Genomic DNA, 25361 nt, shown 5'->3' on the forward strand with positions numbered 1-25361 from the left:
CACAGATTGTGTGAGCAGGTCAAAGCTAAAATTAAAATGATGGAAGGGCTATCAGAAGATTTTGACAGTAATATCGGGGTTAAACAAGGGTGTTTTCTATCTCCAACATTATTCGAGCTTTATATTGACAAGTTAGAAGAATGGATAAACAAGACCAATGGTAAGGGGGTACAATTAGCTCACTTTGTAATAAGATTTCTCTTATATGTAGATGATCTCATTATACTTGCTAGAACTATTAAAGGTTTGAAAGAACACTTGAAAGCTCTAGAAAGTTTTTGCCATGAGGTGGGAATACAAGTGAACACTAGCAAAACCAAAGTTATGATCTTCTCACTAAAAAATAATAGGGGTATACAGGACAAGTTCCTATTTGAGGGTAACCCTCTTGAGATTGTGGAGGAGTACAAATACTTGGGCATAGATTCTCATAATAAACTCGATTGGGATACGTGTACATCAAAAAGGATTCAAGGGGGCTGAAAGTCATTATATTCCCTACAAAATAGGTGTAGGAATGTAGAATTATGGGATGGGATGACCATGAAAACTCTTTTTGGTCTGTTGGTCACTGCAATTATTCTATACAAATGTGAAGTTTGGGGCGATAATATGTCCAAACAGAAATGACGATAGGTAGAAAGAATCAAAAAATACTTCATCACATGGAATCTTAATGTCAAGACCATGGTGTTGTATGAGATCTTATTGGCTAAGGTGGGTTCCTTTTTGTTAGAAGCCGTCGCATTGGTCCGAATGTTAAGCTATCTAAAGAAAACCCAAGGCTTGGAAGCACATCGCTAGCCCAAGCTAGTCGTAGATGAAAAACTTGTCAAGCAAAAAAGCACATGGATGAAACAAAATGAGAAATGGATGCGAAGATGGGATATCAACCTCCATATTTTCCTGAATAGTATTAAAGAAATAAAGAAGTTTGTCATGAAATTTTTTTACAATATTTTATGGACAAGGCACATAGGGCAGACAAAATCTTATTATATTAAAGAATTTAACCACACTTCTAGTCATGAGGAAAAGGCCTATATAAGAGCACCTATTAATTGGAGAGGAAAAATGCTGATAGTACAACTCGAAACTAGTTAACACTGGCTGCGATGTAAACTAGTAAATGACAAGTTTGAAAGGAAGAGTGGGCAAACATAACGTGTCTATTCTATAATATGGGAGTGGTAGAGATGGAGCAACACTTTATCAAAGATTGTCTGGCATACAGTGACATCAGATCTGGTTATACAAAGATATTTTAGAATAGGGACTTGAACTATTTTGTATATATACAAAATTTTTACTTATATATATATATATATATATATATATATATATATATATATATATATATATATATATATATATATATATAAAACTATTTAATGCTTTTGATAAATATGAAAAATTAAGTCATAATAGTATTTAATTTTAATTTTTAAAAAATATTATTAAAGTCTCAAAAATATTAGTTACAAATGTTAAATATTTATAATATCTTTATTAGTCTTAGCCAAAATATTAATTAAACTAAAACTAAAAAATGTTTTATCTTTCAAATCGTTAACAATTTTTACTTTTAAATAAATATAAAACTACTTGTCTTATTCGTAAATTGGAGATTTCTAATAAACCAAACAGGAAAATTATTTTCAAAGAAGTATAGTGGAGACCTCAATCCTTTTAATTCATCCATACGATTGATGAACAATTTTTTGCATTAAACTTAACGCTTTGCTTTCTTCCCCTTTATTCACTATGGCCTTGAACCCTTTTTTAATATTGATGTCTTTAATTGTAATATCCTTACTGTTATGATGGGGGAGTAACACTGTAATCATCCTTTGAACTTTGTCTCTTATTGATATAGATACAATGCACATGTAACAAGGATAATAATTATTAAATGAGTCGAGAAAAGCATATATAGTAATTGCATTTGATGAGCCACATGTCTAGTGTATTATGCACCGCTCTCTCAATCTCAACAACTACTTTGATGTTGTTCACTTGCGAAAAGAATTTTACATTCAATTTAGGTGATGCTCTATTCGCTGACATGCTTGCTAAAATGGTTCGCTTTGATGATAGCTTCTGTAACATTTCAAATATCAACATAAACTATTAAAGAAACATGTATTAGGATAGGGGACCTACACATGTTTGCCTTTTTGGATGGTGAAGATTTGATGGGACAACTAGCAATAAATTCCTTACAGAGTATTATTAAGCGCAATTAATGTTGTCTATTCAAAGAGATATATTTTTGAATTTTTGAAGTGGGAAAATAGCATAAACCCCTGGAAAATCCCAATGGACCAATTGAAAAATAGAAATAAATTAACATAAATTAATTTAAAAATAGAAATCTTGTGAAACATTAGAACATGAATATTTTTAGAATTACATAAATTAAATAGGGGGGTCTATTGAAAATATTAGTACCCTGCCTATATTGACTAATAAAATGCTTTAGTACCATAAAGTTTATGTTCTTTATGCTTAAAATTAGGAAGGAAAAGATAAATAAGACATCATTAATTTTTTTTTTTAAGATTACAAAAGTAAGATAAATAAATGTTGATAGATTCTAAAGAAATACATTTGTATTATACATATAAATATATTGTTAGTATATATATATATATTTAGAGCATTATGAATTATCATTGTTTATAAATAGGAAATTATTTTTTCTTTGATTATAGATTATTTAATATAATCTATATATATTGATTTATGAAATAAATAAATTAAATATATGAATATATGTATTTATACAATAGAGAATTATAATGTAAACCATGATAGTGATGATCAGAATTATTTTAAATTAAAATTATATTGTTCAAAAATTTGAACTTAATCTTTTACTCTGGATTAAGGTCTCTTGAGATAGGGAATTTGTGGAAGGAAGAGGTGGAGTAATTTTAGACACATGACAATTTATCCCAAAATTAGGGTTAGGCCTTGAGGGATGTTGTAAGTAGTCTATTTCACGCGACCTTTGCACAGTAAATCTACCATCTAGGAATGCACTTAATATTAGAGGAAGAAATGAAATTTCACCTAAGAACATAAATTAAATTAATTCAATGTATTCGATAATATGTTTAATGATCCCATAATTCACAATTATTGTGACCTATATAAATGGACCATTACAATTAATATTCATATAACAAGATATCTTGAAACACTAAAATTGATATTCATTGAGTTGTTATTATAACTATGATATTAATAATTAAGTTGTGCGATAGAGTCTTAATAGAAATGATTATCGATAATACGAATTTGTTAAGAAAATATTAGTATTCATTGAAAGAGTGATGAATGTGGTCATTATAGATTATTAATAAAATTTCCAATATAACTTGCTATTAAATAATAACAAGTCATTATTGAACTATTAATATTGGAGAATTAGATTATAGTTGACTTTTAAATTATAGTTAGTTATTAATCAACTGATATTCTTTGGGTTGTTGGTATGGTTATGTAATTATTACTTAAATTAATTAATTAGAGTTAATTAGATTTAATTAATAATTAAGTTCTATAATAAAGTTTAATTGATATGCTAATATCGATTCCTATAGCGAAGTTGTGAAGTATATACATTGAAGTTGATAAGTTTTGCTCTAATGACTTGAATAAAGACTTTAGATATTTTAATGGTTGTTAGTGATGATTTAATCAAGAGACTAAGTTTTAGAAATATTTAAATTAAGTTTTAATTAAGTATTATTAGAATGATAAAAGTCATGGATTGTGTACCTATGTTAATTGATTGATTTAATTGATCATTTTAATAAAGTTATAATCTTCTTATTCAAAGATTGATAATTGGATTTCTTATATTTAAATGAATAATGATCCTTTGTTTATGTTGAAAAGTTGAAGTAACATTAAGGAAGAGTTATTTAGTTAGTAACATGGATCTTAGCAAATGAAGAGAATAATTTAATTAAGGGTCAAAGAAGATTAGTTTAATGAGTAAATATTTACCCTTAAGTTATTCTTAGAATGTAATTTTAAATAATGGAAGGATAATGTTATCGAGGGAATAAACGGGTTGACTTGTAGGTCAAATGATTAATCCTATACACTTGAAGTATACTTGCAAACAGAAAACAGAAAACCTCTACACTTAATTTAGTTATGTAATTTTAGCAAACCAAAACATGTGTCTGCATTGTGTTTTCTCTATGCTTCTGTTTTGGATTTTGGGTTGACCAGTTATAGGACGTCTACCAAAGGCTCGGGGGTTATGAGTGTGATGGCATGTTGATGTTATTTGGTCTCAATTCTTTTATAAACCCAACCATGGTAATGTGATGGTATGCTCTATGAGATTTTTGTATTTACTGATTGTTATTGCTCATCAGTCTTCTTGAGGGAAGCTGGGTTATATGTATCTAAGACACTTGACTTAACTATTTTTGAGTCATCGATCAGTTGTCCTTGGATTACTTTCCAGTTGTCATGATGGGACTAAAATGTTGATTTATATTTCTTGATTATGTCATGTTGTGACATGTTTGACTCAACCATTTTGGAGTCTTCGATTAGTATAATTTTGAAATATATTTTGGTTATTGAGAACCAATGGATACTTTTGATTATCAGTGATACCTTCAATTGCCAATAGAGAACTGTTGTGGTCATGATTATCTATGGATGCTTTTCATCTGCTCATGGAGATTTGATGCTTTTATTATGGATATTTAATGCTCTTATTATGGATTATTCTTTTGGTATTTTTTTCAGTCGCTTGTATAGGACTGTGGTAATTTTGGTGATTTATGATTCCATGAGCTTAGGGTAGGTTATCTACTTGTAGTGTCGGGAAGTGGCTTGCAATGGGGGCCAGGGCCCTAAGTGGCTACCAGGGTAACTAATTGTAAGTTTTGTTAATAAGTGATAACATTTACATCTAATGGGGATTAAATGAACCTAAAAAGATAATTGTTTTGTTCTTGCCCATGCCTCGAGTGCTAGTACAAACTAGGATTGGAGTAGAGAGAATGCTTGGTTGTGACCTTGCATTCCATAGTATGCCTTGTCATTATGAGAGGATACTAGTGGCCACATAAGGATTAGTAGGGACCCATGGAGTCCTAAGCTAACTGCCAGGGTAACTTCTACATGATATATGCGATGACACTTGATCGCTTACAGAGTAGGGACCCATGGAGTCCTAAGCTAACTGCCAGGGTAACTTCTACATGATATATGCGATGACACTTGACCGCTTACAGAGTAGGCTTCCTACATGTCATTGTTGTGCCTCTGGGATTAGATGTCGGTTATGTGATTAGAACCTTTGAGTTAGTATACTTTTAGGATTCCTAGACTTAGAGAGTATTTGCATTATGTGATTTGATATCCTGTTTGGGACTTGAGATTATCTCCTCAACACAGTGGGAGTGGACCATTTAGGTTCCACGCGGTTGGGTGGTAGTGCTTTATCACTCTTATCATTTGAGATCCATCTGTAGACACCGTGGCTGATGCATTCTCTTGTTGGTGTCTATTTTTTGTTCGTGGATTATGATGGTGGATATGTATCCTTTCATTGGTGATTTGCATATGTTAGATGATGTTATCTTATGCTTTACTTTGCATGTTAGATTACTTTCTGCATATGATGTAGTATGTTTAGGTGTGACATTCCTACTATGTTAATACCAATGATCTCTTTGGTAATTTGGAATGTTACGCACGGAGGGATGGCTAGGATCCATGATGGTCTAATGATGCTATTAATGGTTGGGAGGAACCATGCACTTAGTTATTTATGTTTGTAATATATGGTTATCTTTTATGATGGATGTTTATATCTTTTGTGATGATGTATCATGTATAGTTTGTGGTTTCATTTATGTTATTGCATCATGCATTAGAGTTAGTATGATGATGTACTTTATTTATACGGATGTATATTCTTTTAAGCCTTTCATACCTTGTAACATGTACAGTGGATGATTGAACTAAACTAAAATGTAATTACAAAAAGGACACTTGTATATTGTTTAAGAACATTGGATGTATCATTGCTAAGGATGCGATGTTAGATGAATAGTTAATTTAGATGTGATACAATGTTAAGGGATTCATGAAGAATGTAATCTGTTATGTATGTTATTTTTACTTTTAGTTGAATTGATGTTAATGCTCTCGTTACTATGTATAAGTTGTGAATGGTTTATCTTTCATGTTTAAAAAAAAAAATTGTTTGGCAAACTTAGTGATATTTTAGATTAATTCTTTGGATCCCTTGGTGGGGCTTTACATAATCAATACTATACAACATATGCTACTATCGGCGTAAAACATTGCACCTTATGGTGCAAGTGCTAGTATAATATCATTAAGATATATTACATACTATGTCAAATATTAAAATAATATAATGTAGATCAATTATCAATATTATGATTATCATATATTTAGAGATTTAAATCATAATATTGGATACTTAAATAACTAGCTAGAATAATTATATATGTAATAAATTATTATCAATATCATAATGCAATTAAATTATATATAATTTACCAAAGGACACACAACCTTAACATAAGATAAATCTATAGCTATTAAAAAAGTCAATAAATCATTCATTCTAGCATGATCAGATAAGAATTCATTCAACAATCTCGATCAATCTCCATAATAGACATTATTATTCAATCCTAAACATAAGTTCTAATTAGGAACATTACAAGGAACCATATAATACATCAAATAATCAATATGCATGAAGAAGGTGTTAATCTCCCTGATATATAAAAATCTATATCTCTCCCTATAAGGATCACTCTTTCTCCCTCATCTAGAATATATCAAAATTCTTCTTACAACAAGGTGTGTCCTTTAGGATTTACTTGAAATCTTGCCACAATTCCAACTACATTAGGTATAACAGGTCTAGTATGTGTCAAGTACTACTATCCACCAATCATAGATTTGTACTTTGCTTGTTCTACACTAGGAGATTCATCTTTTCTAGATAACTCACATCGGGTTACCATAGGCATTCCAATAGGTGTACAATTTTCCAATCGAAATGTCTTGAACAAATATTTAAGATACTTAACTTGTGATATTTAATATTGCCATCTTTGTTTTGCATAATCTATGATCACAAAAAGTATTTCATCTCTCCAATCATACTCATCCCAAATTCTTTCTTCATCTCTTCTGAAAATGTCTTGCTAGCTTCGTCATTACCTCCAAAAATAATGCCTTCCACAAATACCACAACAATCAAAAAACCATCTTAATTCTTTCTCAAGTACAGTTTACTATCATCATTACCTTTCATAAATCCCAAATCGTCAAATATCTATCCAATCTTGCATACCAGGATCAAAGTGCTTGGTTGAGTTCATGCAATGCCTTCTTTAATGTACAAATCATTTATTTTTCATCTGTTATAGGAAAGCCATCAAGTTTTTCTATGCATACCTCCTCTTCAAGTTATCCATTTAGAAAAGTTGACTTAACATTCATTTGATAAACTTTGAAGTTCTTTTTAGTTGCATATGTGAAAAATATTCTCACTACTTCTGATCTAGCAACTAGTGCAAAAATTTCCTCAAAATCAATTCTTTCTTGCTGTGAATATCCTTTACAAACTTCTATTTCTTTGTTTCTCACAACTTCACCTTGTTTATTCATCTTGTTTCTACATACTCACTTACTTCTAATAACATTCTTATCTTTCGGTCTAGTAGCCAATTCCCAAGTTTTGTTCTTTTTAATCTTCTCCAATTCCTCTTTCATAACTTTTATCCAAAATCCATCTTCACAAGCTTGATCAGTATTCTTAGGCACAACTTGAAAAATTAAACACTATTCTTCACTAACCTTGTTTCTTGTCATAAGACCTTTGTTCACACTTCCAATAATATGTTCCACATGGTGATTCTTTGCTACATTTTTTTTAGGTGTGACTTGCTCAATTCTAATTTCTAATATAGTTTTAAATTTAGGTTCTCTCTATTCTTCTCTTTGTAGTTCACTTTACAAATAGCTATGAGTTTCATTAAATAGTTCCTGCACAACATTTTAATTAATAGTTCTTTTATTAGTCTCTCCATTAGAATCATAATGAAGAATCATTTCTTAAATTCTAAAATTTTCATCAACTCTCACATTTGAACTTTCAACAATAGTCCTCAATCTGTGATTATAACATCTATATGTGTTACTCTTTAATGAATATCCAAGAAACATTCTTTCATCACTTCTAGAATCAAACTTTTCAATATCATAATATCTTTGTATAGCACTTACTTTCAAATATTCTAAAATATTTCATAGTAGCTGTATGTCCAAATCAAAGTTTGTAAGGTGTCTTAGTAGTGCCTTGTCTAATCTGTACTCTGTTCATAGTGTATACTATGGCATTCACTGCTTCTCTCCAAAAGATAGGTGATACATTGTTCTCAAACAACATTGTTCTAGATTTACCTTATTGTTGAACCTCAAACTCTTCTTGACTATTGTGCACTCGCACCCCCCACCCCCTGCAATCTTTCCACTTTTTTCCTTCAGCTCCCTCATTCTGACGATGGATCATAGAGTGTGATATGAAATGTTGATGCAAAAATTGTAACACAATCTACCCAAAAAACATAGCAAATAACATTGTTCTAGTTTCTTTTGTCATTGATATGTTCCTTCTTTCTATTATCCCATTTTTTTGTGGAGTCTTAGGGGTTGAAATTTGTCTCTTTATACCATTATCTTCACAAGAAATTGTTAAATTCATTTGAAATAAATTCTCCACCTCTATTTGAACTCAAAAATGTATTCTTCAAACTAGATTCATTCTGAAGTATACTCTTAAATGTCTTGAATTTCTCAAAAGCCTCAAATGTAACTCATATCATTCTAGTAAAATAATCAATAAGAAGTATAAAGTACCTTTCACCATTAAAGTCTCTTTTTCTTGTAGGGCCATTCAGGTCTATGTGCACAATCTCCAATTTTGGTGAAGTAGAAAACATCTTGCTTGGAAATGAACTTTTCTTTTGCTTTGCCAACACACATTCTTTGCAAATTATATTAGTAGGTTTTACAATCTTAGGAAAATCTCTAATAGGAAATGTTTTATTAACCTTCACAATGTTATCAAAGTTGATATGAAAAAATATCTTATGTTATAACCAACTATTATCTTCTTTAGCAACCAAACATTTCATTTAAGTAGGGTTCAACTAAAATACATTACCTCTTGATCTTGTCCTAGTACCAATCAAAGTGTCAATCTATCCTTGATAATGCAAGCCTTTTTTGTAAAATGAAACTAATATCCCTTGTTAACAAGTTCTCCAAATCTCAAAAGATATGTTTCAACCCATCCACAAAATAAACATCCTTAGCGTTAGTCTTTCCATCAAGAGTAATAGATCCTTTTCCTTTTATTTGACATGCTACATTATTTCCAACTCTAACCATTCCACCATCATAACTATTTTGAATTCAAAAATTTTTTTCATATATTTAGTCATACAATGGGAACAACTACTATCTATAATCCAATCAGACCTTTTCTTCTCAATCTGTGATACTATGGCTTTTTCTTCTTTTATGTCTTTTATTTCCTTTTTAGGACATTCTTCTTTAATGGCAGCAAATCCTATCTAATCATCCTCATAATCAGTATCATTTAAGAAATTCACTATCTGAAAATTAAGTCCATCATTCTCATTAACAAAGACATAGTCTTTAGGTATCCTTGACTTGCAAGGCTTTTTAGGCTTAAAATTATTTTCTCTTTTAGGAAATTTAGAAGAATAATGACCAAGTTCTTTACATGTCCAAAAAATAAGAATTTGTTACATTTAGGTTCTCTTTTCATAAGTGGGGCAAGTCCATTCTTCTTGTCTTTTTCTTTATTTATTGTTCGTCCATTAGCATAATCTTCTTTTGTACTCACACTACTTGTTAATGTAAGTCTGTCTTTTTGTACTCTAGAAGTAGTCTCTAGTTTAGGAAATCCTTAATTTTATTTTATCCACAACTCAATTGTTTGCAACCTTCCAAGAAGATTTTCTTTTGTAAAGTTAGGTGTACAAAGAATAACTCCTTCAATCATCTGTGCTTTCTATTGGTAAGTAGGTGTCAAGGTTTTTAAAAGTTTCTATATAATTTCATCTTTTGTCTTTGTTCCATCACAACTTATAATTCCTGCATCAATCTTAGATATTCTACAAAAGTATCCTCTTATAGTTTCATCTTCCTGCATTTTAGCATCTTGAAACATACATATGCAACTCTGCAATCTAGCCTTCTTATCATGTTCATCACCTTCAAATGTCTTCTGTAAACTAATCCAAATTTTATGTGTACACAACTTAAAACCCCTTTAAAACATTGTATTGAACTATATTGAATAACATGACCCTAGGTCTCCTTTAGATATATGCATATGTAAACTAGACACCATGACACTTGTAGTTTCGAGATTCTTGTGATGGATTGATGATAGATTTTGATGTTCTCCCCTTAAGCCATTATTTTAAGATTGCTTTCAATACTCTCATATAGAAATTTCAATGTTCAATTATAGATTCTCCTCTAGGTTAATGAACATCCTAAAATAGGACCCCTTTACACACATGTATGAACTATCTAAATGACCTCTAAATTTAGAAAATGTGATGGATTAAGGTTTTCTTTTAGGTTAACCCATTTTAAGACATCTTATTAAGACCCTTTAATTTATTATTTTCTAGCTCGATACATCTTAAATTTCATATTCTCTCTCTTTTAAGTCATCCTATTAGACCCCTTCAAATATCCTATTACGACCCCTTGAAATATATCATATTAGATTCTATCTTTTAAAATCATCCTATTAAGATCTAGTTCCTTATGACCTAGCTATATATCTAGTCTACCCATGTGATACTACTTAATCAACAATTATGACCCCATAGAACCCATTAATTTATCCACCTCTTGTTACCCTTTTAGCCTGCCCATAAAGTTTTCTTGGAAGGTGTTGTAATGGGTCATTAGACCATTTATGACCCTTATAACTTAGGTTTTAATGCATAAAAATGATCCCTTAGTATATCATACATTTAAGGTCCTAAAAGTTAATGCTAACAAATAACATGACCCTATAGCTCCCTTAAATATACACATGCATGTGTATATGAACTATATACCATGACAATTCTAATTTATAAATTCATGTGATCAAAATTGATGTTTGATTTTCCAATTTTGCACATGTATCATCCTAATTAGGATTAACAATTATTGCAATTAGATCCTTATATATTAACACACACATGGAGTTACTACATGAAATATTGACTTAAAGATAATCCTTTCAAGATGTCCTAGATTTCATATGTTTGATTTTTATATTCTTCCCAAGTAAGTCATCATTTTAGATTATCCCAAGTTAAGAAATCCTATTAAGACCCCTTAATGCATGCATGTACATGATATCATTATTTTCAGTTCATGTCTAGGACTTAAGATATTGTGTATGTTCATTTCATGTATGTATATGACCTATATGCATGTACATTTTCATTTCAAGTTTAGGAAGTGTATGTATGTATGTACGTATGTACATGCACATGTGCTTATGTTCATTTCATGTTTAGGACTTATATGTGCATGTTATTTAAAAATACATTTGATACATGTGTATGTTTATTTATGTTTTAAGGCTTATATGTTTAAAAGTGAATTTGATACATGTGTATGCTCATATCATATTTTAAAATAAATCTTATTCAAGTGTATATGTTCATTTAATGTTTACATGATATATATATATACACACACACACACACACACATTCACTCCACATGTACATATGACTTACACGCGTGTGTATGGATCTTTTCATGTTTAGGATTTCTAGTTTCTTAAATGTCATTTTAATAAATTTTAGGTTTACACATACAAACATATTAGAGAGCTTGACACATGGCAGATCAAAAACCTCCTATTCCACCCTCGCAATAATCTATCCCCCTCGAGAAACAACCTATCCCACCCGAGCAACAACCTACTCCCAAGTACTACCCTATCTACCCCCAACAACAACATATTCCACCTCATGTGCTATATGATTGCACTAATCAAGAGATTCAGAGAGTTTAGGAGTCCTTGACTAGTGGTATGTGCTCTAATGTGTACAATAATACATGCTAGAGTATTTTACGTAGCCTTACCTATATTTGAGATGAGATTCATAGTGCTTCTCCATATGTTGGACATACCATACAACCAATCTTTCAAGTAAGAGACAAGAGGCCTCTTTAGGTCTTTCTTTGTAGGATTTACAGGGATTAGTGAACACAAAGACCCTAAAGAGGGATTGTTTCCCTCATTATCTTCTATAGAAGTTTTTGAAGGGGTATTCTGCCCTCAAGTGTATAGGTCCACATATGGCTACATTGATATACTCACACTTCCTTACTACTCATCTTCATTATCCAAATAACAACTAGATTCCACTCTATTTTATATAACTTGTTCACTCAAAGTTCAGATGTGGGCCTTGATGATGTTGACTTTAGCTTGTTGACCATAGGATGGATGTACTTGTTGACACGTGATGATTCAACTTCTATGCCATATCATTTGGTCAGTCCACTTGGCTAACCATTATTAGGATGTGTGTTGGTCACCAATCATGCCAGCATAGATGTAGAAGTGGGGCTAGATGAGGCCCAAAAAAATTTGGACATATTGGGGGACACAATTGATGCTAGGAAGTCTAAGTATTATCAGTTGCCAACATCTATACAGGTAAATTTTACCTTTTTTTGTTCATTTAAATTTTAGTTACTTCTAATAATTTATGTCTATACATATCACATGTGTTATTATAAATTTTTAAATTTGATTTGTTGCACATGTGTATTGTAGGGGGACATGCCTCTTGTTACTCCATCTTCGATTCTAAACCGCATATGTCGTCGAGACTCATTGGACAATGTCAGTAGTTTCCATATGAGCTTTAAATGTTTCATTAGACACACTTACATACATATAAAATGCACAATTTATAATTTATGATTACAAATTGATATCACTTTCTCTTTAAAATATAGGGTTCATGACATCCTTCAGAGCATCTTGATTGTCAATCTTCAGACTGCATTGTGAGGAGACATCATGGTGAGATTCTTGCACCTGACAATCCATAGTTTTTTTAATTAAATTATTTTATCTACTTTCATAGATAGGGAGACATTCATAGATTTTGATAGACACTTTATGTGCACATTATTTATTTTTGATTTGATAGATACATATGCATATGTATGCTATTTATATTTGATATTATCTTTAGAGATTTAGATAGATACGTTTTTGTCATTTGTTGGATGATTGACATATTGTAGACTTGAGAATGATGTTTGATACATGTGTTTATGTTCTAGTTCATATACATTTGATGATTGATCTACATATATACATTCTATACATTTCTTTTACATGTTGTCCATTACATGTTCTAGTTCATATATATTTGATGATTAATCTACACACACACACATTCTAGATGATTTCTTTTACATGTTGAATTATATATATATATATATATATATATATATATATATATATATATATATTTGATGATTAATGTATACATATGTGATATTTAGATATGATTAAATGACATTTGGTCCAAAATTTATAATTTACGTGTACATGTTTATGTATGATGGTGTTTGGTGTGAAACATGTTCGAAATGGTCTTTAATTTAATTACATGTGTTTGAATTAATTTAAGTTGAATACATGTTTGATAATTTTATTTGTGTCCTAATTTGGACAAGTACTTTAGATAATTAGATATAATATCTAATTTATGTCCTAATATGAACAACTATCCTAATGAGTTACATAATTCCTAAGGAGTAAATATATAGCTCATCCCCTTAAGACACATATTCTAATCAAAGAGTACAAGTTAAATGAAAGAGTAGAAGTTCAATAATTAGTTATGAATCACATTTTGAACTTGACAAATAAAATGAAAGAGTAAAAGTTTGATTTCAATTACGTCATAAAATATTGTGCAACACAATAAATACTCCTAACTAGTTTTAGATTAAGGTAAAAACAAGTTTTGAAGGGATCCAAAACCCTTTACAATAAACTAAAGATATACATTAAGCACCACTAGGTTTTACAAGGACCTAAAACCTAAAGAAAAGACAAAATCAACACAAAAAACTAGGTTTTATAAGAACCTGAAACCATAAGTTTAAACCAAATAAAAGTGCCTAGGTTTTATAAGGACTTGGAACCTAGAGTTTTAAACAAGCTGGAAAACAAAAAGCAAAACTAGTAAAACCACACAGACTAGCAACCAACACACCAACACCCACAACCAACACCTATAGCAGCTCTTTGATGATATTCACCACCTCTTTACTTGCTTCTACAGTACTCTGGATAATTTTAGCCAAAGCTAAAGTAGGTGCCTCAAGAGTCTCAGTGACCTTTTTCCTCATGCTCTATCTAGTTCTCTTACTAGGTCCTCTTGTACTCCCCATCCCAACATTACCTGGAGACATCATCTCCTCGTTACTCTTCTTGCCCAGATAGCCTCCATTGCACACAAATTGGATGTAACCTATTCCATTCTTTTCCCACTTTTATTTATTAACTAATTCCTTGAACTTTTCAGGGATGTTTCCAATTTGTATTTCCAACTAAGCTCTCATGGTACATTCATAGTCCAGATCTTTCTGCATCGCCCCCACTTTTTTCTTGAGTACCATGATCTCATTGTAAAGCCAAGAATCACCTTGAAGGGAAGCCTCTTCTTTAAGCTTAGTAGTATGCAAGAAGGATAATTTTGCTTCATGAGACTCTTTCCTACCTTCTTTAATAGCCCTAATCTCAGAATTAATAGCAATAGTAACTATATTGATCTGATATAGGTGTTGATATCTTGCTTCTCCATCCTCTCCTCTTTTTCCTCTTTACTCAGGCTGTTGTCCTTAGCAGCAAGGTCTTTACCCTCATTTTCCCTACTAGTATCATTTTCCATTTTCTCCTTGCTATCATTCCTCTTTGGATGGGAAGGGTGAGCACTCTGTTTCTCTTTATCCCCCCCCATAGCTTTTGACCCAAAATTAGAATTAGTAATTCTATCTTTACTACCCTCCTCATTACCTTTACCAGTTGACACACCTTTGCTCCCAGAATATCCATCCAGTTTGGAACTAAGGTCCCCCATTTTTGTTTTTCATCATTGTTAGAATTATTAGACTTCATGATTTCCTCCATGTTTTTCTTATTACTCTCTCATTTGAAACTCTTTTTTATACTCTTGCTATCACTAGTTCCCTCCTCACTTTTAACCTTAATTCTCTTAGACTGAGGATCATTGCCAAACACTTTCTACTTCTTCTCCAAAATCAGAGAGCTTTTAATGGCCTTACTTTTTAACCAAAATTTTCTATAAGTAAAATTAAACCTTTATGAAGCACAAGATAAGATTCTTTCTTCCTATAAGCATAGAGGCTTTAAAGTAGAGAATACTTCAAGTGAAATGGAAATGACATCCTATCTTTATGCCTAAAATGATTTAGGAAAACAAAGTGAAATTTATGGACTCTCTTTGCTCTACCATCAAGAATAAAATACTCAGGGATACATGATAGCATGTCCCTCCAGATGACCTTAATCTATTTCAAGTTGTAGAAATCTCCATTTTTCTCCAATTTTTTCTCTTCCGCTTCCTTCTTTGGGAATTTCTTACAAGCTGCGTTTGAGATACTAGTATCCTTACTGAATTTTATCCCTTCCATGGGAAGCCTCGTAAGCTCAGTTATAAACTCTTTAGCTAAGTTCACCATGAACCCATTCAAAGTGACCCTTTCTTCAAACCAAAATTTGAAGAAGATCTCAGTAATGTATGGTTTATATCCATGGAGTCTCTCAATGTAAGTCGTAACTTTTCTTTTCTGCAAAATCTAGCACACAGAAGTATTTTCCTTCCATTCCCCACAATTGCTCAGTTCTTTCTTTCTTGGTTCCCCTCCCATCTTGTGTTCTTCTTTACCACTGTAATTCACCTAAGAAACATAAACCAAAATAAAGGGTAAAGTTTTTATGATTACCGAGGAGCTTTTAACCTTACATACATGCCAAATACAAATCATAATAGCACTAAAGTACTTCCTAGGGAAACTCATACTGTCCTCTGTAAACCCATCACTCCCCTTAATAAATTTTCCAATCTTAGGAAATCTTTCCTTCTCTAGCATGTGTCTTGTCATAATTAGCTATAGCCGTCAACTCCACTTCCTTGCATAAGTCAGCTTGCCACCTTAACTTTCTTTCCCTATAGATAGCTTGGTTGGAAATCCAATCAACAACTGAGTTTCCCTCCTGAAATATATGAGAAAATAAAATATTATCAAATTTATTCATAAATTTTTTAATTTCCAACATACTTCCCTCAATAGTCTAGTAACTAGGCTCTTATTATTAAGCATATTAATAATGTTGAGCAAATCTCCTTCCAACCAAAGATTCTAATAACTAGAATCCACCACCATCCTCATAGTATACAAATAAGCCATAGCCGTTTCTTTATTTCTAGTAGATATCCCTATAGGAATAGAAATAAAATCAACAATTCTACTAGTATGGTCCCTCAAAAAACTTCCACAACCAGATTTACTAGGATTTCCTTTTGTAGCACCATCAAAATCACCTTTAATCCATCCCATAGGTGGAGAATCCCATTTAACATTTTGTCTTTGATCATCAATTTTGGTTTTATAGCCTTTAGTTTTCATGGGATTATTAATTTGGATTTCATCACTCATTTTTTAGTGAGATTTAAATTTTTCCTTGATGGCTCTAATAATATTGTGACAAAGAACCCACTCAAGAATTTCTTTGTCTCTAAAGATTATATTGTTACTTTCTTTCTAGATTTCCCACTAGAGATGGGGTAGACAATTTTTCCAATGAAAACTGATATCAACATCTGTTGAAGGATAAGTCCAACTTTGGAAACATTGATCAATGTTATTATGCTAAACCCCATCTAAATTCCAATAGAGAAGGATATAACTCCAAAATTTCTTGCTGAACTTGCAATTCAAGAATAGATGATTCCTATCTTCAGATTCCATTTTGCATAGACAACATCTGTTGACCAAATAAATCTCTCTTTTTTATAGATTGTTTAGAGTTAAATTTTTTTTTGAAGTAAGATCCAATTTTTTTTGATTTTAGGAGTACGACCTTTCATCCATACTTTAGCCCATAAAGCTTTGTTTCCCTTTTCCTCAGATCTAAAAGGAAAAGAAACTCTAAAACAACCTCTTGGTTCAATCCCCCAAACCATTTTAGCTTCAATACAAGCATAAAGGCTAAAAGCATTCAAAATTAACTGGATATTGGTAAAAACCATATTAATTTCAACAAGATTTACCCATTTACTATTAATCCAATATTTCTCCACTAAAATACCATTAATTTGTTTACATCTATCAACAAGTGTTCTATCCTCAAAATCCTCAATCAAAGGATGCTCCAGGAATTACACATCATCCCAAAACCTAATCTTATGCCCATTGCCCACTTTCCAAATGCACCCCTTAATTAAAATATGTTTAGCTCCTTGTACAACACCTCAAATACTAGAAGAAGACTAGACATTTGGATAAGATAAAAAATCAAGCAAAGTAGGAGCAACAAAAATGTATTTATGTTTCCAAATAGAACTCCACTCCTCATTGTCATGATAAATTCTCCATCCTTCTTAGTAAGTAAAGATTTATTCATACTCTTGATAGACTTGTTACCCAACCCACTATCCAATTTAGGCTTAAAAATTTTCTCCCAAGCAATTAAAACCATTCTCCTCTTCTTGTCAAATCTAGACCAAAGGAAATTCCTTTGGATTTTGTCAATAGTATCAACATATTTTGCTGGAATCCCGAAGAGACTCAAAGCATAAGTAGGGATACTTTGGAGGCAAGATTTAAGAAGAGTGAATTTACCAGCTTGACTTAGCAAATTACCTTTCTATTCTGCTAGTTTCTTATTGAATTTCTTAACAAGATCCTCCCAAAAAGAATTTGAAGGACTAGGTCCCAAAGGGAGACCTAGGTAAATACAAGGAATATCCTATAGAAAAACCAAGGATATTAGCAATCTTACCCTGTCTAGAAACAAGAGTATTAATAAAATACAAAGAACTCTTATTCCAATTAATCAATTGACCAAAAGAAGAAGAATAGAGATTAAGGACCTTTTTGAGATTCCTCGCCTCCCTAACCTCACTTTACCTAAAAATATAGTATCATCCACAAATTGTTCATGAGAGCAAATAAGAGGACGAGAAGAAGGTTTCAACCCTTTAATTTACCCTATAGAAACCAATTTCCCAATATATCTGCCCAAACAATCAACCATAATAGTGAAGATGATTGGTGATAAAGGATCTCCCTATCTCAACCCCCTAATTGGTTTAAAGAAAGCAATGGAACACCCATTAACCATAATAACAATCGTAGTAGTAGAGATCATCTGCATAATAAACTTAACCACATTGACACTAAAACCAAAAGAAAATAAGATCTTATGGAGAAAGGAGCATTCTACTCTGTCATAAGCTTTAGCAATATCAACTTTCATAATAAACCCCTGATTGTTAGAGAGAGACAGAGAATGGATATTCTCATGCACAAAAATAATAGAGTTAAGAAATTATGTACAAGGAATACAACCATTCTATTGCTCAGATATGAGGGAAGGAAGCATATTCAACAATCTCAAAGTAAGGACTTTAGAAATGATTTTATAAATTGAGTTACAAAGACTGATAGGCCTGAACTAATCTAGGGAATCAATGCCAATCTTCTTTAGAATCAAACTAGTTATGTTATACTCCCTATACTCCTAATTTTAATAATTAGTTACAAATCACATTTTGAACTTGACAAGTTAAATGAAATAGTAAAAGTTTGATTGTAATGCATGTCATCCCCTAAAGATAATTCCTAATTATATGAAAAATGTTTGAATTTCTTCCCCTCAAGACACATGTCTTATTTAGTTATGTTATACTCCTAATTTCAATAAATAGTTACAAATCATATTTTGAATTTTAAAAGTTAAATAAAAGAGTAAAAGTTTGATTGCAATGCACATCATCCCCTTAAGACAAGTCCTAATTTCATCCCCTTAAGAAAAATGTTTTAATTTCTTCCCCTCAAGATACATGTCCTAATTAGTTATATTATATAGTTAATTTCAATAATTAGTTACAAATCACATATTGAACTTGATAAGTTAAATGAAAGAGTAAAAGTTTGATTGCAATGTACGTCATAAAATATTGTGTGACACAATAAATACTCCTAATTAGTTATGTTATACTCCTAATTTCAATAATTAGTTACACATCACATTTTAAACTTGATAAGTTAAATGAAAGAGTAAAAGTTTGATTGTAATGTACATCATCCCCTTAAGAGAAGTCCTAATTTTATCCCCTTAAGATGAATGTTCAAATTTCTTTGCCTCAAGAAACATGTCTCAGTTAGTTATGTTGTACTCCTAATTTCAATAATTAGGTACAAATAATATTTTAAACTTGACAAGTTAAATGAAAGCGTACAAGTTTGATTGCAATGTACGTAATCCCCTTAAGAAAAGTCCTAATTCCATCCCCTTAAGACAAATGTTTAAATTTCTTCCCCTCAAGACACATGTCCTAATTAGTTATGTTATACTCTTAATTTCAATAATTAGTTGCAAATCACATTTTGAACTTGACAAGTTAAATGAAAGAGTAGAAGTTTGATTGCAATGTATGTCATCCCCTTAGGACAAGTCCTAATTTCATCCCCCTGAGACAAATGTTCAAAATTCTTCCCCTCAAGACACATGTCCTAATTAGTTCAACCAAAATTCAAATTATTCAACCAAGTTTCAAATTTCAAATAGTTCAACCAAATTTCATGCATATATATTACAAGTTGGTTCTATCTCATATCAAGTGGGTCAATCTGTTGTTGGATAATATGTAATTTTCTCTCATGATCATCAATATTGAGCCTCCACTTACATAATCTAGGTCCTTTGACTAGATGAAGAGTTAGACCAGTGACTGCATGGTTACTATACTGATAAACCTTGTTGTTAGGTTGGTAATCAATGAAATGAATCCCAATTTTAAGTACTCTTCTTTTCTTCACATATGTTCCTTGTGCAACAACAAAACCTGCATGCACATTTAAAAAATATCTTAATTACTTACTGAATATATGTGCACATATTCATGTACATCAATCAAATAAGTCAATAAATTTGAATTTATGAAAAATATATGTATATATTCGACTATATTAACCCATGGGAAACATATTTCCATCACTCTTTTCAATCTTCGTTAGCTTCTCTCTTTCCATGGTGCAAATCAATAAATAATACCTCAAACCTTATACATTTTTAGATTCTACCATAGCTGCAAAAACATTGCCTACACAAAGTATATGTATAAATTCCATGTACATGAGTATAAATTATAAATTAACCAAAATTATGAAACAAATATTTATATACATACATACCAACTCTTACCAATCATTAAAGATGGTTATAGTTACTAGAAATCAATAAAGTATCATCATAGTTTTCATCCTCAGACTCATTCTAGTAGCACCAAAGTCCATTTACCCACATATCCACATTCTTGATTAATGAAACCACTATAGGTTTGATCAATGCAATCAGGAAAAACACATGAATAATGACCACACATTACTATCTATACTCATAACTGAATGTAAAGACCATATCTTCTCTACCCTCTTGCATGCATGTATTGACCTTCTATTGACACCTAAATGTAAGGTCCACACATACATATAAAAAATAGTTAAACATGTGCATATAAGTTATCACCTAACATATTAAATACAAGTTTGATTCAATTTAAAATTTAAATAAATTTTTAAAATGTGTGTTACATCCATACATGATACCTCCCAAAACACTCCGAACGGTATGACTGGATCCGCTTGTGATAACGTGTTATTTGTATTTGTTGGCACCATAAAATGTGTTTTGCACCACTCAACCACATTATGAGAACTATCAATGCAATATCCTTTATATTCTATTAAATACTTCCTTAAATCATGTTTGATACAAGCTCTTGCACTATCATGCTCACCCTTTCCATGTGAAAAAAACTCCAAATGTGTGGTGTATTTTGCTATTGATGATATCTACATAATGTATAAAATGGTCTAGCTAATTTAAACTGTGTTGCACATCCATCTAATCATACAAAATGTTTTTCTATTTTTATTCCTTTTTAAAAAAAATATTCAAAAAATAATCTTAAAATAATGTTCCACAAAATGTGTGTCACGCTCTTTTTCATCACTAATGTAAAAGTGATATTCTTTTTTAATGGCTTGTGCTTCATCTATACTTTCTATAAGGAAACTTACAATAAATAATATAAGCGTTTCCACATAACCCATAATAGATTTGAAATAATATGCAATTAAAATCCACATGCAAGATAATAAACAACATAACCACAAAAATGTGATACAAGATATATCCTGGGAAACCCTCATTGAAAGAAGAACCCAGCCTCCAAAAGCATCCATCACCATGTATTATTCAACAAAAAACACCATTGCAATAAAACCATGGAAGCTTTCAAAGCCATAGCCACAACCAAGGCATCCATGTGAACAAGGATGAATCTACACATCCCATGCCATGCTTCCAACCTTCACAAATGCTCCCTTAGCTAACCTGTCAAGCCTTGTCTTGCTCGACTCTTTCCCTTTTTTCCCTTTTTCTTACAACAACAACTACCCTTGTGGTTGCTTATATAGTAGCAAGTCCCACAGAACCACTAAGTGGTATTACATAAACCATGTGCTACCTAACCCATTGACCCCACATTGAATATTTGAAATTTAATTTCTTTTTCCTAATATTAAATAATTACATAAATATTATCACAATGTTACAATGCAACTCATCAAGTATATCCCATGGGAATCTTTACATGTTGCATGCCCATCTAGATATAAAATTACATAATAAAATAAAATAATACAATATAAAAATATTATGAAATGTGTGCAACACTCATTATCTCAAAAATTTCCACAACATGCAAATTGATTTGTGCATGTTGATAAGAAACCAAGACCATAATAGTAACCTTCTTTGTAAAGTTGTATTTTACTTGAAGTTGTTTTTGAGAAATGAAAGAGTAATTCTTTGCATAGTTAACAATAGATAAAATTGTTCCAATTGAGAAAGTTTCTCTTAGTGTTTGAAACTATTTAGCTTGCCACTTAGCAAAAAGATGCATGATGTATATATGGTTGAATCAATTTATGAAAAATTGACATAAATTCTCAAACATGTATCTCATCCTCTACATATTACAACCTTGTTGATTCTTTTCTAACTTTTTTTTCAGACTTTATGTACTCATATCTCTTACATTTTAGCATCCTCATCATATCAGTATCTTCACCTCTCAAAGGAAATTTAGTCAAGTTACCACATATTTCATAAGTTCCTCTTATGCAATCTATTCACCTATTGCATGATTATTTGATTCATCATATAAGATTGATGTTATGATTTTTCTTGGTTGTTTAGGAAACAAATTTTGAGATCCACCACTTTCTTCTATTATCTTTCAAAATTCTTGATAGTACATGTATCAAACTCGACATGATATTGATAAAAAAAAGTTTCAAAATATTTGTTTATCTTCACAAAATAGGTCTTCAATCTTTCAAACTTTATCTATCTAATCTTTGTGTTAGGATATAAATTACAAAATGAGAGATACAATTCATGTTGTGTGACATCCAACTGATGTTTTGCATGTTAAAAATATTCTTTAGGCCCAATCATCTTCTTGATGATAACTCTTCTATTTGGTGATGGACGATTATTATCAATCCAAAATCAAATAACCAAGTTCTTAGCTATTTCCCCTATCTCATTGAATCAAGGAGCTCTACACATTAGTGACCAATTGCCTTCTAATATACTATCATCCAAATTGTTTCTCCATTTCAAATAATGTGATACTATCTTCCAACTACACCCGATATGAGATGAAAGTGAAGGGATCTATCTTTTTTGGGATATTTTCTTAATTAAAATAGATGTCAGTATCACTCTTTGTGCAATAGATATATCTATAGATCTAGTTTTTCTCCCAATGGAATGCAATCCTTCCTTAACACTTTCAACAATATCTTTTTTGAGTCTAGAAGCCTTCCTCTTTTTTACACTTGTATATAAACCCAATAGTTTTGATGGCTCTTTTAATTCATCTTTAAGAAGTGAATTCGATAATAATTGAGCTTTCTCCATTGTATAAAGATTCTCAAATAGTGCAATTATTTCCTTATAATTTTTATTCAGTTTTCTCTTTTTAGTATGTGTAGGTTGACTAGCATATTCTATCAATTTTCTCACATCCATTTCAATTAAATGATCTATGTTTCTATGATTATTTATTCTCTACAATACTTAAGCTAGATTAACATTCTCATTTGTTTCTTGATCTCAAGCTACACAAAAAAATAAAAAAAAGGTCTTAAGATACTGTTACAAGCTAGAGTTGTTGTTGCACCAAAAAATTGACCTATTAATGCCCAATAGAACCAATAGACTTATAGAACACAAGAGGTGGTTAAACCATGTCACAAATTTTGAAGGGGAAGGCTGGTAGTTAGTCCAAAAATTCCCCCCTTAGTGTTACCTAAGGAGATTCAAACCTATGACCAAGATTTGATACCACATGTTACAAGCTAGAGTTGCTGTTGCACCAAAAGATCGACTTGCTAATGCTTGATACAACCAATAGACTTATAGAACATAAGATGTGGTTAAACCATGTCACAAATCTTGAAGGGGAAGGCTTGCAGTTAGTCCAACATATACACTCTTTTAGGGGACATATGTGTTGGTGCTAGAGCACCTAGGGGTAAAGGTGAAACCCTGATTCATTTTTTGTTCTTAAATGGTCTAAAAAACCATTAAAAAAATAAGGATTAGGAATAAAGTCCCAAGGTAATTTTAGGAGGTTTCAATAGGTAGGATTTGAAATGCAAGTCAAATTTTGTCAATTAGGTTCTGATAGACAAAAATTGCTTCGAAATTGCTCAACTAGGCTAAATATGGAAAAAGGCCTAAAAAGGGGAAAGATGTGTCCAAAAGTGGTCCTTAGGCGTCTTAGATCCATTTGATAAGGTTTGAGAACAAACAAGCCAAGTTTGAGGGCTCCACTTCCAAAATTACAAAAGTTGTCAAAAAGTTGCTCATTGACAACTTTAAATTTTTTGCAAAATTGCATAGTAACTTTTTTGTGCAGTTTTGCAAAAAGGTAACATGAGAAGTTATGGTCTAAACCTAGGAATTGGGTGGTTAGGGAAAAACTATGAGAATACCTTACAACTCATTTTTAGGGGTTGGTTTGACATATGTACGGACAACACTTGTGTAAGAAGGGTTTTTGTAAATAGGAACGTACTTTTGAAGGATTGAGTAAATAAGTTATACTGAAAAGCTTACTATTTTTAATAGAATAGTTTCTTTATTCAATGTTTTGATTCTATGAATAATTTTTTTGGTCTCAAGAATTCATTTGATAGGGTTTAGTAAATTAGTTAATTTGTGTGTTCCTGATGTCCAGTTTTGCATCACCAGTACTAAACTGGCTATGGCTTGAACTTCCATGGAAAAAAAACCATGGCCTTTTTAAATCAAGAAATAGCCCTTGTAAATAATGAAAATAGTGTTTTTGGGGTCTATGGTAGTGAAATAACTATTTTTACAAGTGAGCCCTAGGCAAGCAAGGAAGGCTAGGCAAGGTGCAATGAAGGGTTGTAATGGAGATTTGAAGAGGACAAAGAATTGTCACATGCCACTCTTTCTCAGGAAATGAAGGAGTAATACACTAGGAGTCAATAACTCAAAGGAGGAGGTTGGATGTGGTTTTTGGAGTCATTTGTAGAAGTTTCATTGTCATTGCCTCTAAATCCCTCAAAACAAGGGGTTTTTGAAAACACATTGTACGATCACTATAGAGACCTAAGACTTGAAAAATATTCAAGTTTAGGTCATTAGGAATCAAATTCCTAAAGACACCAAGTGGCCTTGTTAAGGGTTTTTTGGGGTTATATCTTATTACTTGAAGCTGTGGGTATGGTAAACTTATCAAAATGATGCAAAATGTCATGAAATGCTATAAGAACCATGGAAGGATAGTCTAAACTTGATTTTGGCCCTTTAGGTGTCGCCTCATCCTCACCATC

Source organism: Cupressus sempervirens, chromosome 4 (assembly GCF_028749045.1).
Source record: "Cupressus sempervirens isolate cs-2001-9-10 chromosome 4, ASM2874904v1, whole genome shotgun sequence".
Taxonomy (NCBI): domain Eukaryota; kingdom Viridiplantae; phylum Streptophyta; class Pinopsida; order Cupressales; family Cupressaceae; genus Cupressus; species Cupressus sempervirens.